Source organism: Tigriopus californicus, chromosome 9, assembly GCF_007210705.1.
Source record: "Tigriopus californicus strain San Diego chromosome 9, Tcal_SD_v2.1, whole genome shotgun sequence".
NCBI classification, from domain to species: Eukaryota; Metazoa; Arthropoda; class Copepoda; order Harpacticoida; family Harpacticidae; genus Tigriopus; species Tigriopus californicus.
The window spans coordinates 11664338-11681725 of record NC_081448.1 but is presented as its reverse complement, the minus strand read 5'-3'; the positions used below and the strand labels follow the sequence as shown (position 1 = coordinate 11681725).

Below are 17388 nucleotides of genomic sequence, written 5' to 3'. Positions count from 1 at the left end.
AATCAAGGACTTTTGCGGCATCTTGAGGAATCAAACATAGCCACTTGGAAGTGCTGAATCCAAAAAGAAGATATCTTCATTTTTTTCTATGGGGCGATTCCTTTCATCCAGTTGATATAAATCAATAAATAGTTATCTACCCGGAAAGAGACCTGACAGGTACATGTTGGTCACGACTTTGGGCATCCTAACCTGTCAGAGGAATAAAGATAGGAGTCACAAGGTTGGTTGAAACACTGACCACTTCCAACAACACCATGACGAGCCATAAACGAGATCACACCATCTCAGGCCAAATGATGGTATCAGCGATTTTCCCTGTAAAGAAGATCTCAAGCTCCGGCTTCAATAAAACCAAGTTCGACAAGGCAATCTTCATTCCAATTTCGTTAGATTTCAGGGTCAAGTTAAATCGCATCGTCGTGAAATCTTGCTAGCATTTTTTTTATGCGGTCGTTTAACTCTGTTTACGGGCCTTGGGTTGTTGAAAGACATAAAAACCATCACAGGCTCTTGAAAGTCTTGCTCTTGACAGATAGAAGGGTTAGAGTCACACTTAAGTTTCGTGTTCATGCGTGAATGTCACCAAAGCTCGTGAGGCAATCTGATATTTATGCAATTGGATGATCATCTCTTTGCAAATTGCATGAGCAAGTGACATGATCAAGCTGGGCTGCCAATAGGTTCTCATTTGCGAAAATTGCCGAGGCTTGAAAAACTGCATTCAGCTTTTTGCGAGGGAAATGTGAATGAAACCTTGACCAACACATAAAAATAATCCCGAGCACATCTTTATTACTACAGCATCGTTACATTCCACCATGTTCGCTATCTAATTGAGAGCCTTTATAATTAGGAAGGAAACGGTCACATTGACATGACAACAAAGCAACTGGTTGTTATGACGCCAGATGAAAAATCACTGGCCAGGGTCATATCTCATTGTGTATCAGTCTCAAGTGACAGGGACAAAAATTAGTGTCATAGATCATATATAGGGGCTCTTTAAGTGTTGGATCTGATTAACGGTAAGTCTTGGGTGCCATCTTCCGATACTGAATCTAGTTTGGCAAAGCCCATTAGTGGTTCATTAATCAGGAAGATTCCGCCCCGAAGACTTCCTGGCTCCTAGTGTATTGGAAACGAGTGTTTATGCACTTAAAGAGCAAATGCCATGATCTCAGTGCTCCACTGTTTGAGCACTGTGTGTTCCTACATGTGATGTATACAGTACGTACGTGCAGTACTCTACCCTATGGCCGGAGAAGGGCACTATTATCGCTTTATTGGCACGGAGTGGGTGTTTGATATGGGTGTGAAACGTGCTTATATCACCACTCGACTCTTCCCCTCTCTTCCAACGAACTTGGGTGATATTGACAAGTCCGGAACAATGGCTCGTGTATCAAAATACTCATGGTCATCTCGCTAAAAGCCTCACATTTACATCTCAGGGCCAGCCAAGATCCCTCTGAATTTTCATCACTTTGCCTGGTTTAGTTCAGCTAAATGGGGCTTGATTCGGCCAAGGATAAGACTTTTTGTATAGATGGATATGAATGGCCAGATGGTCCTAAAATCTTGGCCAAAAGTGAAAGAAAGGATGAAGCCCTTTGAGACAAGTTGGAAGAAGAGATGTGTCAGTTTGATGTGTTTTCACCCAAGCTTTACCACTTAGGCAAGTGTGAAGTGGGGCGTGGAGATAATTATATTCGTCGACTTCTCAACTTCAGACTGGGAACAAACATTCCGAAAAAAGAGCTCTTGACATCTGAGATTGACCCTCCTACCCAACTTTCACTCCTCAAAATGGTTAATTCCTTTGCATAGACGTAGAATTGAACCCCAAGAGGATTTTTCGGGGTTTAGACGTCTAATGACGCAATCCGTCTTGCTTGACGGTTCATTCTTCGTTTATTCTCAGTCCAAGGAGCTCTCATGCAAACCTGATGGATGGGGCTCGTGGTTTGCTCAGAAATAATAATGGTCCAAATGAACTTTGGTCATTTCTCTAGCCCTCGTCGACCCGTTTCCTGTCACTAGGATATTGGGTAATTGAACGGTTATGGTAGTTTTCACGATTCAGCAGCCAATTTTATGCAGAGCTTAAAGACCACACTACTCACCAGAGATCATTACCTGGTGGTCTGCGAAATCGTCATGTCAGAAACGAGACCAGCTTGAATTCACGTTTGCATACTCCTATCAACTCCCATGGCTTAAGGACTCGTTAAGAGGGAATGATGGTGGTTTGCTTGTTCAGCATGCCACCCTGTGATTCAATTCCAAGTTTCGAAATGGTTTGAAAGTGCCAAAATTCAAGAATATTGAATAATGATGGAATAAAGTCATCGTTGTGCAAGGTGTCCTTCAGATGCCTCAGACTTCAATTCTGGCTGGCTTTTCCCTCTCATTGAAAACTTGGCTCCGATTCCGGGCATCGGCCCATCCTTCAAGGGGACAAATAATCATCTCAATTCACATTCAAATCCCGTCCACGAGGAGATACCCGCCTTATTAGGAGAAGAGGGGGAAACCATAGCCATTCTCATCCACCTGTTTCACTTCATAGGGTACATTTTCATCTCGCCAAGCTGGACCAATTCCGGTAATTCAGCCGTAACAAATCTTTCAAGGGAGACTCTTGACTATTGAGACCGACTTTCCTAAGAGTTTGACAACTTATCTCTCGAGATCTCTAATAACCAGAGATTGTCCGAAGATTTAGTATGTTGATGCTCATGGATTACCAACGTCATGGGCTACACCAAGGTGCTCCAGGAAAATACCCTGTGTCAGTTCGCTCACAAAAAACACCACCAACTCGCCCATGTGGATCCATCCCACCCCTTGGAATGTCAGTATTTTGAGGGGAGGTCACTTGACAGGGTGGTGTGGATTTGTCCAGTTTGCTGCCGCCATATCATTTATTGGCCAATCATCACCAACATTTCAATCCCATGACAAATGCATGTTGACAGTGCAGTTTCATGCAAATGAGATTTTGAAATGATTGATTAATATTCCGACATTATAAATTCGAAAACCTGTTCTTAATGAATTTCAATTGGCCTGTTTGAAGGGTCGAAGGATTAAAGGTCGTTAAATCACTGCACCAGGATGCTCGCCGTATTATTTAGACTTAAATGATGTTTATATACACAATGTCGATTCCGTTTTTTTCTTCCTCATGAAGATGCTCTGAAGTTCGCTGATGGTGTGCAAGAAAGTTGGAGGAAATTGATGTCGGCAACCAAACTTGAACTTGATCTTTCCCAGTTCGGTGGTGTCGGTGGTGTTCGTGCTACTCAGGGTGACTTGAACAAGAATCTCTCGGAACTGACATTCCTGACTGGCTTGTGTTTTCCCTACTTCTCCCTCCCTTTCTCTGCATGTCGTCACGTCAGTATCGATGATCAAATTCAAAGCTCAATTTGATGGATGCTTACATTTCTTCCCGCTGCGGCAGAAGGTGGCTGATAGAGAAGAGCTCCACCATCCACACCTCTTCGCATGTCAAATCCTATGATTTCGGGTGCTAAACACCCTTGATTAGGCAAACCTGTCGAGACCAAGGAATCTTAGTCTTCTGTTGGAGGGGACGAGCCGTCATGAAACTTGCTCCGACGGACCAGGTTGAAACAAGGCATATTGCCAATGGAGCTATCTTCTCCTGAGACGTCAGAGGTCTACTGAATCGTCCCATGAAATGCCTGGCGGCAGAGGACGCTGATCTGATGCAAATCAACGCACAACACTCATTAGGTAAACCGTATTTTTCCCCTCCATGAAAGGGTAATGTGGGATGCACCGATATCAATTCTCGCACCTTCCTCCTGGAGCAAAATCCTGCTGACTCCAACAAACGCATTCTTGACATTCAGAACATCAAAAAAATCACTCTTTGGAATGCCAAATCGGGTATTACCATGCTTGCTGCTTGCTTGATGTTGTTCGCTTTGTCCGCCTTCACCTCCATTTGCCAGGCAACCTCAAGTGCTTCAATATTGTGTGAGACTGAGAGATCGGCCACAAATGTGATATTCTCGCAACGAGCAGCATCCTGGAGCTAACCTAGAGTCCTCTTTGTCATAGTGCACGACTTGATTGTTCTTCACGAGGATCATCATTAGCCTGGGAGAATGTTAGAGCAACATTTAAATTTTCTCCTTGACCTTTCATGCAATATCTTTTTTCTCTCCCGAAGCCGGAGGAGGAACGAGAAGATCACTTCTGGATCTCGATTCACCCTGGTCGGAGATTGTGGGTTGTAATTCGCGCTGTTTTTATTGCCACACTCTATGCAATAATTGAATGGATCATCCTCGTGTTGCGTTGATCTACCAAAACACGAGGTAGAAGAAGAACACACTCACTTCCTGTTGTTGCGTCGGGGTTCAATCAGATCGGACTTTGCAAATGGATGCAAATATAGGGCATCAAAAGGGTTGAAGCGGTTCTGATCGAGCTCCATGAATTGAAGCGGAAAAAAGCTCACGAATCAACTCTCCTCCGCCCAAAATGTGGTTGGTTGGTATGTGTTCTGCCAAGTTAGGGTTGCCGAGCAACAGTAACCACCACCTCAACGAGAAGGATCTCAAAAACCATTTGTTTGGAGAGGAAATTGGTTCTGACATGACAGCAAGTTCAAAGTCAACAAGCAATAATGTGGAGACAGACGACCTCCATGATGGTTGGTGTTGAGGTTGTTGCTGTTGTTGTTGGTAATGGTTAAAAGTCATGAAAGTTGTCTTGAGCCCAACTATGATGATCACGATGAGCTGAGTGGGCGTCAAAAATGACTCAAAGCAAATTTTCCCAGCCCAGAACATCGAATTAGTTTCGTACTTGGGGGGGACAACATTCCCTTGTTTTTCGTGATGCTCGCTTTGTCTACATTTAGTAACATAATGTAGACATTGAGGAAACCCAACCAAGGCCAATATTGGCTCAAAGAGTGAGTCTAGATGTTTGTGAAGAAAACCAGTCGTTGCTAATATCCAGAATCCACAAACTGTAGATTTGCTTTCGTTTGAGGGAGGCATTCATCTTTGAGGCTTGAGGCTAATCTATGACCAGAGAATCGTCAGTCAAGTATTCATCTTCTTAAGAGGGCATTGCAAAGAGAATAGGGCAAGATAACTCCTCTCAATTGCGAGATCAATGATAAGTTTTTTTTTGTAAAGCTCATTGTTGGGCTCTCTCAAGTTAGAGGAAGTAGATGTTTTGTGTTCAAGATCGACAGACTTTAAATCAGTTAATTTTGAGACATGACAATTCATTTTCTTGGAAATTTAGCTAAAATGAAGAATTTTGTGAATTTCATGCAACAACTTGTGCACTGATATGTTGCTCAGCAATCAATCAGAATGGAGAGGTTGCTATTTGCCATCATTGTTCTACTTTGACCGTTGTGTGCAATTTGGGGCGAATCTTTTCGTCATTGTGGGTCCTTTGCGTTGCTCTATTGAAGATACGTATACCACATCGGGCACAATTTATCAGTGCTTTTTTTTCTAGGTAGCCAAATGCAACAAAACTTGAAAATTATGTCTTCATAAAAGATTGTTCAACGGCAAAACTTGAACCATATTCGCCAGATGTTTGTATCATTTATTATCATCGTTTATCTTTGCGCGCTTTACTCTGTGCTTTGGTGGCGGATGTTTTAATGGATCATCCGTCGGCGGTCTGACTGGCGTAATACAAACTTCAATATATCAGAAGTGGACCACCTCAGAAGAAGAAATGATGGACTCCATTAAGATTGGAAGGTATCCCCTCGGTGTGGCTGATGTTTTTCCCTTTTACGAAAGACCAGCCATGAATTAGCAAACAAATCCACGTCGGACTTGAAAGAGAATCATGCAGTTCTGCTTGAACTCTTGATGGCGACTACAACGACAGCAATCATCCAGGGGTAAACTTTCATGAAATTGTGATCCTTTTGTCATGCCTTGTCGAGCATCCCACGTCGCAGCAACACCAAAAAAAACACTACCAAGCAAGGAGTGACGCAGAAAGTGAAAACTTCTCGCTTATCCTCCAAGGTGTGTTCGACAATAAAAGCATTCTTCTCGACTGGTATTCTACTAACCGTCATGCTTATCAGTTTGTGACAAGACAAAAGCGTATTTGAATGAACACGGGTGGATTTCCCCCTACTCTACACCCTCACTCTCCCGGTCACACAATTACAATGACTAATTAGAGGGTGGAATGATATGTGTCATGTCGTTTACTCACTATGGCCGAATACGTAGTACGGTTTTAAGAGGAGAACCAGACCTTGGTCGAGATTTCCGAATGTCGAGCCTTGAAAGCCGAACCTAATTGCATAAGAATGAATTGATCGAACGCGGGGATTTTCTTCCCTAATTTTATGCCAAGATGCTTTTGATTAAATTTGGCATCCATTTTCAGAGCAATTACTCCCATTCAGTTATGCTCTGGAGCTTGAGCATTCGGTAACGGTAGCCGTTAAATCGCCATAAGGAGCTAGCTCGAGAACAGTTTTCTCCGTTTGAAAAAACGCTGATTGGAAAATCAGCCCACACCAGTACAACGAGCGAGATGCGAGATTAGGTTGGATTGGCAGACCAAGAAGAAGTTTGCCAACTCAACGTGTACTTATCCCCAATGAAAGCCAGTGATTGGGGCTGGCCAACAGCTCCTAAAATCCAAGTGCTTTGTTTAATTAAACTCTGTAACTTTTTAACGCGAGAAGAATCTTTCAACAATTCGTCTTACAAATCATACGTACATTTCATGATAATAATAATCTTTTCACTTGCTTTTTACCATAGGTTATGTCCTCTTGAAAAAATCTACTGTCCACTATTCAACCCTTAGGAAGTGGTATTGACCAGTATTCAACGGGATCTAGGCCAATGTCCAGTTGGTTTAGAAATGAATTCCCCACTTCAGTGCTCGTACATGATCTGACAAGATTAGTGAGGGCGTGGGTGTTCAAATGGTCGAGTTTTAGTCATGAAAAGCGAATACTTCTAGTTCCAATTGTTCAAGCCATATGTGACAAATCGCAATGCAAAATGGAAAATTGAAATACTATTTTGTCAATGACCCATTGGGCATGTGTTGTGCAACTTAAATGCAGCTAATGGAAATGTGCCAAGCTCATTGCTAACATTAGCATGATAGTCTGACTGGCTCCTTGCCCTAATAAACAACCAAGATGACCTCGCATATCTTCAATACGATCTTACAAGTATAATTCTTGGTCATAAGATTATCAAGTTGGCAATAAGAGGGACTATTAAAAACAAAATGTTGTCTGGTGAATCTCTTCAAGGTAATTTTTTGGCAATAAAAACCATTCCATTGGGAATAAATGATGGTTCTGAAACAACAAATGATGCTTTTTCTTCTTCTTCTCATCAAAACTCTCAAAGATGGACCAACCCAAAAATAGGATTGGTCTCAGGCATTCCCGTTACTGCGGTTCTGAATGATGTTCACTCACACCATCCCAAAAACGCTATCACAACGGCATTGCAAGTTGAAGCCATTAAACACGGAATGCTTAGGCAGCAGGATCTTCATGGCGTGCTATTTGTCGATCTAACACGGCAAATTTCGCTCAAGTGGTTTTCACCCACCAACTTCCGTGTTTTGGGCCTCATTCTTGGGCAGAACGGACTCAACGCCACAACAGTACAAAGGTTGTTTGTTGCACCATTGCTAAGGAAATGTGGATGGTGGGATGTGTACTCATGATTGGAATTGGAAAAGACCCTCAACAATGGAGGCGAAGAGTTGCCATTGTGACTGAGGGAACGGCAAGCTTGAAGTGAAGGGTTGATCTCAAAATTCTTGGGAAAGATCAGATTCCGGAATACGTTCAAAGACATTGCTGGCATTTGAGGAATTTTTGGCCGAGTCTCAAAGATTTGGATGGAATCTGTACATGTGTGACTGGTTAGCTCAAGTGAGGCTGAAGTAAGGAAGGATTTACATTTTATATACCGCATGCAGTAGTCAAGGAAGGCACAGCTGATGATGATGTTTATCCCAGCGTGACGTGAACTGGCGGAGATTCTAGATTTGTTTGTTGTGCACTAGAAATCTTGAAGATCAAGGCCTCGAGAAAAAGGACAGCAGAGCGTGAAGATGATAGGTAAAAAGCTAATTAGCTCGCTTGCTATTTACAACCCACCCCTGTTGTGGACAGGAAGCGTGTGCCAAAGCAAGCAAGCAGCCAGCCAACCACTCTCGTTGATGGTCTTTGGTAAATGAATTATTTCAAAGTCAGCCCCCAAGTTTTCCACATGTTGTGGTAGTACAAATAACGTCTTCATGACCACATGGCACCGTACTACCGTTCGTTGTTTGGCTAAATTAACAACTATTTCAGGGAGCGTGTCAATTCATTGCGGATTCAGGGAGGAAACAAGCAAGTATGCGGATGTTCGTGAATGTACGTATGTACCAATGCTCACATTCACACACACACACATACACACATTTTGAACAGAAATACCCATGTTGTCTTCCTGGAAGCTCTGATAGTCTCTTTTTGCCCCCAAATGGCTATCTTGGCGAGGAAGAAGAAAATGGGGGGTTCTTGAATGCCAAGCGACGTAATATCGTTGAACGGGCGACAAATAACCCTATCGGCCGTCGGAAGTGTGCCATCATGGCGAGGCAAAACTGACTTGGGACGTGAGGTTCTTTTTCCTCCTTCATGCTCATTCTCAACCACGCCATGTCTGTTGTTGAACCTGAAGATTGTGGATGTGATTCTGTGAAGTCCTACCCGATTACAACTTTCATCCAAGCAGGCTTTTTGGCAATCTTAACAATACCACTCTTCATTTCAATTCAAACGTGATATTTCCCCTCGCCGAATTTGGCGCCTGCCACTTCTTCTACTTCTAGTTCAATGATGATGATGCTGGTGATGCCCTGTCCTGATGGTAACCGAGGATGTTGAAATGGTTTCGAGATTTCATCCATCATGCATTACTGAACTGTACCCCAAGAACGAGTGGAAACCGATGGTGGCCGAACTGCTTGATCATTCCATTTAATCCATTCCTTAGAAAATTTACGGGATTGTTTCCGTTATTGTGTGGCTAATGATCCGTTTTGGCTGGACGTGGGGGAGAAAATGCAATGTCCAAAAAGCGCAAACTTTTCTACGGAACATTACTCAATCCTCCCCTCATGGATTTGGGTCAGTCTGTTCAGTCTCACTCATGTCTTCGGGCATTCTTTCTCACTTCCAAACAATTCCCACCCGATATCAGTGGCATGACCGATCTGGACATTGGACAAGAGCCCTTGAGATAATTCTCAGTTTCCCTGTCGAGAAAGTCCCTTCAATGGGCTATGAAGAAACTCTCGAGATATTCGATGTTCCTGGTGGAAGATTGTCATCAATTGTGATGGAGCTTGAATAGACAGATGAGGGCTCTTTATTCACCCAACTCTCCCTGTCTGGGTGTGCGTTGTGTACAAAAGGGGCCAATTTGTGAAAAATTCGTTTCTTTGTCTACCTTTATCAGTACGAGAGCATTGGGGAGAACAATCATAGAGGACCCCGATCATACAATATGATGGACGTTTTTTGGTTGAAAAGGGGGCAACAACACGAACAGAATGAGCAACACAACTCAAAAGTGCCGGTAAGCCATGTGCGAATTTCGTGTTTGGGAGAAGCTCACGACCCAATCACGATGAGCGACCCGGATCCAAGAAATGGCCCATCTCTCACAAGAGAGTTCTAAGACATTCAAGGGACCTGAAACTACTAACAAGTACCTTCAAGTACCCGTTAAGTGTCTGTGAATTGTTGCTAGTGTATTGGAACTGTCGTGATTGTTTCTTGACACGAACAGTTTCCTCCTGAATGGGCTTTTTCATGGCAGGAAAGTTGCCTCGTTACATACAACAGAAGAAAAGTGTTAGTGAAAGAAAATAATCGATGACACTCCCGTGAAAGGGTGCATCAAGTCCATTAATAGAACCCAAAGTCATTCCAACAACGGGCCAACCCAATCGCAATGGGCTCACACTTAGAATTTGCTTTTGCTTTGCATTCAACCGAGAAGTCAGAGAGAGGCTTTTAAAGATTAGGCCGCCGCTAGCGAGCCACACTGGAGAGTGTAATTAAAAGGAAATTTGACATGCAAATCACTTGCCAAATCATAAAGTGAGGGGCGGAATTCATGCAACACCCCGAATTGGCAATTTGTCGCGGTCTTTTATTGTCCAAGATGGGCATTTGAAAGGCTTTTAGACTGCCGGGTCATGGATGAGATTGTGAAGATGATAATCAAGAAGAAGAAGCGAGCAACACGTTCTTGGCTTGGGTGTGTCGTTGAGATCGGCAAAGTCGCCTCCAGGGGGAGTGTCACTCATTTCGAGTTGGTTATGCTCATCTCGTTGGAGGTGTTGATCTAATCGGGCCACAAAGTGTGCACTGCAGTAAAACCCTAAAGACAAGGTAAATACCAAATGAACGGCCTGTCAATGAGGTTTCCTCACAGACAGGGAAAATTGGCCAATCATTTCGTTAGTCGCATCAAAACTATGTTGAATGTGAAGGGTATTCATCAAATGGCTTGGGTGGGCATCGCGTATCAGAATGCTGATTTTCGTCTTGGATAGGTGTATTGATTTCAGATATTCAATATTTAGTGCGAACAAACCATCAATTCCCTCGTGTAAAGACAACAGATATGTTCCAGAGTTAATCATCATTCTCACGCCCACTCACCATTGGTTGGTTTCTAATCATCCTAGAAACCAGCATCCCCGAAACTTCGATTGAATCGATTTCTCTTATTTTTTTTCAAATCTCGGATTGGTTATTTGCAAAAAACGAAACACTTTTATGTTTACCCCAAATCTAATTGCACGATGTATAATTGCGATAATTTTTCCTCTCCCAACAACAACGGACATGATACACGATTCTACTTGGTTTTGCTTTTTTCTGTAGATGATAGTTCCAAGGAAGAGTGGTTCATCAAGTCAACCAACGAGCTTGTCACAAGCTCAGCATTTATCATGAAGAGAAATGAAAACCATTTATCTTGCCCCATAATTATGTCTCCACTCATTCACCCTGGCTTGCCTTGCAAATCTCTGCCACATGACCTGATCTAGCAGGACAGGAAAAAAAGAACACACGACCTCAGAAATAGCAAGTGGAACAATGAAAAAATGAAGTGCCCGACGCCAAATTTCACTAGCATTCTGGGAGAACACGAAACAAAAAAAGTACACCCCAACATGCATTCATTGTTGGTTGGTTGGTTGTTGTTGTAGGAAAAGATCTTTGCGCTCCCAATTCCCCGAAAAGTTGAGCTCGTTTTCTCATTTTCTTGTGACATGAGCAATTCATCATTGAATCTTGAGGTTTTCGTGCCTCAGAGGAGAGTTCAACGAGTTCAACCCTATGTACTGTACTGTTCTGTACTCTGAGCTAGCTTTGAAGTCGAAGCTGGGTTTAAATGTGCGTGGACACGGCATCATCACATGATGCTTGAGACGGACCATGTGCGCATTTATTTGTTCCCAATGGTAATTCCTCGTTAATCAATTCAGAAGCCCCTCGAACCCTTGGATTCAATGAAATTCCATCCGAAAGATTGAATTCCCAATCACAACACGCAGCAACACAAATTCTTCTCGAATCCAATGACCGACTTTTTTTTTCGACACCCACAGTTCATTTTTTGCTGTGAATATTTTTACCCCACTCTTCCCATCCCAAACCTACCTTATTTGCTCCCAATGCTAACAAAAACTAGAACCATGGATGATTTGACATAAATGACTTCGTACTAAGCTTATTTTTTTGGGCCGGTGACTTCGTTATTCAAATTCAAAGAAACGGCAACTTATTTGTTGTCTGGAGCCAAAAACAAAGTTATTGGAGATGACTTGGGTACCTTAAGGATGCTGGAGTGTTTTCCCAAGCTCAAAGTGACTTGGGTGGGTCTCAGTCTAGAGTTTGCCAATTTGACGAGTCAACCGAAAATGGGTCAGAACTTTCTGGCAAGGCAGTTTTTTAATTAGATAATTGTACATGTGGTTTTGGGTGGCTTCGGACTAAACAGATCAATTATGGGCAGACGTGACATGCAAGCAACTATAAGAGCTGTATGAGCTTAAGAATTTCAGCTCTGCCCCAGATTCTTGTGAGCGCGCTGTTAACTATAGGTAATGTCAAGATGTATTAGCCGGTCTAATTAAGATGTCGTGTCCTGAATTTCACTTTGGAATTTTGTGGATCAGCTAGGCATTTTTCAGTGTCCTTGTTGATTAGATAAAACGTGAAATGAGTGACAATGACATCAAAGAGTACGTTGAGTCAACCGAATTAGAACAATGAACATTACTGTGCTGCATTCTTTTCTGAATAGCTAAGGACACGTTTTTCATGGGAGACAATGGTGGCACTCTGACCTAGAATGTCAGTTGTAAAGTTCAATTAAGACTGCTCCTGGATTTAATCAAGATGTCTTCATGCATGAACAGGCTAGGCATTGGGTACAATGGCATCAGGATGACGGTCCAAAGAGCTCTTCTGTAATGTTTTTGTCCCCTATCCAACAGAGAGTTGAAGAGACAATGACTCTCGCAACTGGAACATTTGACCAAGGTTTGACCACAAAGTGACGAATCACAAACATTCCAGATTAACGGCGTTGAAGTCTCTGAGTGAAATTAGAAATTGCTTTTCTGGTCTTACCTTGGACTGGGAAACGGTGCTTAAGGCTGGGTTCATCACCCAATTCAATGTTTCTGGCACGACTTCATGGATTGACAATGCCTCTTCCCTTGTTGAGTACTACTAGAACTTGAACTACTATGACCACCATGAGCACACGAAAGAAAAAAGTCCATCTCCATTGACCGGCAATGTCGCATGTTTTCACATCGAGCGTCTCAATGGAACTGAAAATTACCATGACATCTCGGCTTCCTTCCTCCAGTCATTCCTCCTCGTTCTCCTCAATGGTCTCGTTCTCGGACGGTTTTTGCGCGCCTACATTCTCCTCCGGAGTCAATCGGAAAGCATGTGCGTGTTTTTACTTGCGATATGTTCTAATGGTGGTTGGCAGCTTGGACGAGCGCTCGGTCTTTTGTTAATGCTTCGTACCTCTCTACGTCGATATACTGTATGTAGCTAAAGGTGCCGAAAGAAAATTAACTGACTTGGCGAAAACATTGAAATCATGTGTACAATGAAAAGACTCAATCTGTGGTAATAATGATTTAAGAACTTTTATTAAACGGATTTAGGGTCTTTTGAATCCAAACGAAGATCTCAACCGTTTAAGAGTTGATGAGCAATAAATGCAATAAGTTATAAGACGTTGGAAACTGAATTACATTTTTATTTGATGTGACGTCACTCACATTTGTGACTTGGGAAAAATGTTCTACATCCACTGAAAGCTTTTGATGGTGTCTAGTTTTACTTTAAGCGAAGTAAAGTTGCAAATCAGTGTAAAAGTGAGATCAAAACTCTAGGATATTATATCTGCAACTTCTTGCAACCATATCCATTCTAAAATTGTCCGTCACAAGTGCCATCTCCATGAATTTACCTTGCATTCTCAACCTTGCTGCATCCTCAATCTGGAATATCTGGTTATGCAAGAACTCTAAAGAGAGGAAACGACGCGGCTTTCCTTTGGTCGCCAAGTTAGGATATTGCGTTGAATTAAAACAGTAACTCTAGTATCAATAAAACAAGATTGCCTATGCTACATAGTACATTCAAATGCTTTTTTGGCAAATAATGATTTGTTTGATGTACAACTCTGTTCATATACCAAATATTTATCAATTAATTTTGAAAATCAGAAGAATAAAGTTAATAACCATGAACATCAGATTAATCAAAAACAATCAAATTGTCTTTGAAATCAGTGAGATGTTGCGCAAAACTTGCTCAAATAAATTCATGGGAAAAGAATCAAGAAGAATCATTTCATCAATTGATGAGGAACTTGCACTGGCAAATAATATACGAAATGTATGAAAGAAGCAATAAAAGTACTGTACATGGACATAGATATTGACTTATCTGAATAACTGGGATGGACAGTTGATAATTTTGTTTCATTCCACCAATTTGACAAAACAAGACAGTCATTGTTGCCAGTAAGTCATACATACATACATAACCATGTTCGAGAGCAAAAGACACGCATAATGGAACAAGTGAGTAGAAGGAACCAACAGAACGTGCTTCAAGAATACTGGGTTTGGTCTTGGAATTAGGTAGAAACCACTTTGATGGCCTAATCAAGGAAGGACACTGTCATCAATATCGAGCTATTGTTTGCCAGGTTCATTGGGAGATGCTTTTTTAATACGGAAAATATCACTCAATTTTAGGCTTGATGGGATACCGTATTGGTAGAGCATCCGCTTTCCAATTTGCGAATCCTGTTTCGATCCTTGGGAAGCCGAGTTCAAGCCTTAGCGGTTTTTAAATTACAGCATGAGTTGCTTAAACAGCTTAAATGGGCGAACCTGCGGTCATTCCCGAGGGTGAGGTAATAATCAATGTTGGCTGTGACGACGAAGTGGGAATATCCCTCAATTGGGACAACCAAAATCAGTTGGCAGGCCGAGCAAGAGAGCTGCCATCTGACTTCGAAACAAACAAAACAGATATTGACTTATCTGAATAACTGGGATGGACAGTTGATAATTTTGTTTCATTCCACCAATTTGACAAAACAAGACAGTCATTGTTGGAAAATGGATGGGTTGTCTTTGGGTAGAGTTTAAATATCTACTAATTAGGAATCCCAGAGTGAGAACCATTGTTTCATAACAAGTGCTTTCATAACAAGTGCATCAAATTACTTAAAATTTGGTCAAGATATTCCTGTAACAAGCTTTAGTTTCCTTGGGTTATCATAATCTGTGGGGAAAGCCAGCTTTGTGCATGGCACTAAAAGTAAATAGAAGTCCAGTAAGTTCAATTCAAGTGGAAAAGCATCTGATCGGAAATTCAAGTGCCCTAAAATATCAAAAGGATATTTGGCGGTTTTCTGGCGTTTTGAAGCAAATTTGGAGGTGAATGTTTAGATTTGGAGTTTTTAAGGGGAACATCTGGCGTTTTTAGTATGTGGTTATCTGGCACCACTGGATCAAGGGACAATTATGAAAAGAACGTTGGAGACGAATAAAAGCTTCTATTAGTCAAGTGTGTGTCGAAATGATAAGATTTTACAGTCCGCTGAGAAGGTAGAAGAAATTCTCCAACATAGAACCTGTGAGCGTCGCATCAGAAACTGATACTTAACGCAATCGGGGCTTGGAGAATTCAAAAGCTTTGACAGCCTCCAAATAATGGAGCTGGATTTGAGACAGCTATATATACGTAGATCATCCGATCAACCAACTAGACTCCCCAGGATTGCCAGGTGGTGGAATTCACAGCCAAATAAAACAAAAGTGGTGCAATAAAAAAGTTTGTTGACAGGAAAAATTTCAATTGGCATGGGCCTAAAAAGTTGCGGAATATGGCGGAAAAGAATAGAATTTTCAAGACGGAACATTAAATTTTGTCATTGAGCAAGTTTGAGTTTGCCAGCCCTGAGCAACCTTGGACTTAGGGCTGATCTGGCACAGCGGTCAAAACTGCCTCCAAACTGGGGCTTAAAATTCTTTCATGGGTCATCTTTTAAGTAGAATCGTCGGAGTAAAGTTGGTCGAAAGGTTGGTTAGTCATTATTGATGCTCTGTTTTGAACAAATTATGGCATTTAGGACAAGACCATTTTATGTCAAAGACATCTTTGCTCTGACTCTATTATAGAGAGCAGGGCGTTAGTCTTTCTTCAATAAACATATTTGCTTGGCACTGCACAAGGATGTCTTCAGGCATCCTTGCACTGCATTACTCCCATTCTTTGCTACGTTTCTTTGGAAAGATGTTTTGCCAAACCAATGGAAATACTTTTTCTTATATAGATAGATTCATTTCAGGAACACTTTGATCATGATTGGATGATGTCGTCATCTAACCTTGGAGTTAGCATCTTAATATATATCAACTATATCAACAATTTCATGAGTATGTAATTCCTCAGGTTCTGGGTAAGCAGAGGCTTGTTTTCACCAGTACCTGGGCAAATTAAAGAAGACATGACATAGATAGTCAATAATGTTACAGAGGCCAAGATGCAACACAATAGCGTGAGTTGGAAGAAATACAAGATGAAATTGAAAGGCTTGTAGGAAATCATATCTGTTCGAATTTGTAAGAAAAGAAGAGACCAAGAAAAGATATAGAAAAACATGAAAACAGAGTAAAGCATATATTTTAAGTGTTAATTTGTTATGTTTACTAGAAAATGCGAAACGTCTTCAGGAATGGAAGGAAAATTAATAATTTTAAAATTGTATTTGGTGCATGATCGTAATGAAAGAGAAAAATACAAATTGAGTTTGCAAGAAGCAGTGGAGTACTTCTGTAAGAGATAATCTCTTATTGTTTGGGTGAATTTTATTCTGGTTAGATCGATGTCTGGGGGGTTGAAATTATTCCACTCGTTAGGAAAAGCAAAGTTCGATAGTCTTTGTAAAAGTCCCCACTTGGCAATTGGTCTACAAGTCTAAAACGTTATCAATCATTGATATAATAACTTTGGAGACCAAGGCTGTATTCAAAATGTCAAGATACATATGCAAAATATAGACTTTTGCTTTATAGTATGCTATATGATTTAATTGGTTAATTAGGTTACGTTGTATCAGTGATTTTGCTTTTTTGCAAAGTCAACCTGAGGTAAGAAAACTGACTAAGTAGATTTCTTTTGACCGTTTCAAAATAGAAATCCTCGAAAGTGTTGCATTAAACATCTGAAGTATTTCCCATGAATTATCTAGCCTCTTTCAAAGTACTCGTATATATTATATATACATAGTATATATATTCAAAGTATTCGTTTGTGCATCAGATACTATATGAATATGAAGTTAAATAAGTGCAAAATGTTTTTTTTTTCCTGTTAAGTTGTTAAGGCTGTTAAGGCTTCCATTCCTAACAGCAGTAATGAAGTCTGAAAAGTAATATTAAGGAGAAAATAAAGTCATAAAACTTAGCTTTTTGGGCAAAAACGATGCGAAATGCAAATAATCAAAAGTATACTAAAGAATGGCAAATAATGAACAAAAATGCATTTTTTTCGTCCGTGGAATAGCTTTACGAAATCATTAATAGGGATTTCAAGTAAAAGAAAATGCAAGGAAAAATGTGGTCCGGCACCCTAATTTTGGGCATTTTAGGGAGAGAGAACTGAGACAAACATCACAGTCCACTTGCACCATTTGCCCATTCAATTTTCAATAATCCAGTGATTTTGAGCAAGTTGTGTTACAAAACCCT

At 41.2% G+C, this 17388-nt stretch overlaps 1 protein-coding gene and 1 long non-coding RNA gene across 3 annotated transcripts in view; one reads left to right on the top strand and one right to left on the bottom strand.

Annotated features, from left to right (window-relative positions):
* The window catches only part of LOC131886923 (extracellular calcium-sensing receptor-like), a 27381-nt gene extending 14468 nt beyond the window's left edge, over positions 1-12913 (bottom strand). For both annotated transcript variants that reach the window (XM_059235382.1, XM_059235385.1), the window contains exon 1: positions 12725-12913. The gene's annotated coding sequence lies outside the window, so the exon portion shown is untranslated. The remainder of the gene's footprint in view (positions 1-12724) is intronic.
* LOC131886924 (uncharacterized) lies at positions 8317-10938 on the top strand. The gene is made up of 2 exons (XR_009373960.1): positions 8317-8437; positions 8899-10938. It is a non-coding gene; the product is annotated as an uncharacterized LOC131886924 (long non-coding RNA).
* Positions 12914-17388: the final 4475 nt, after the last annotated feature.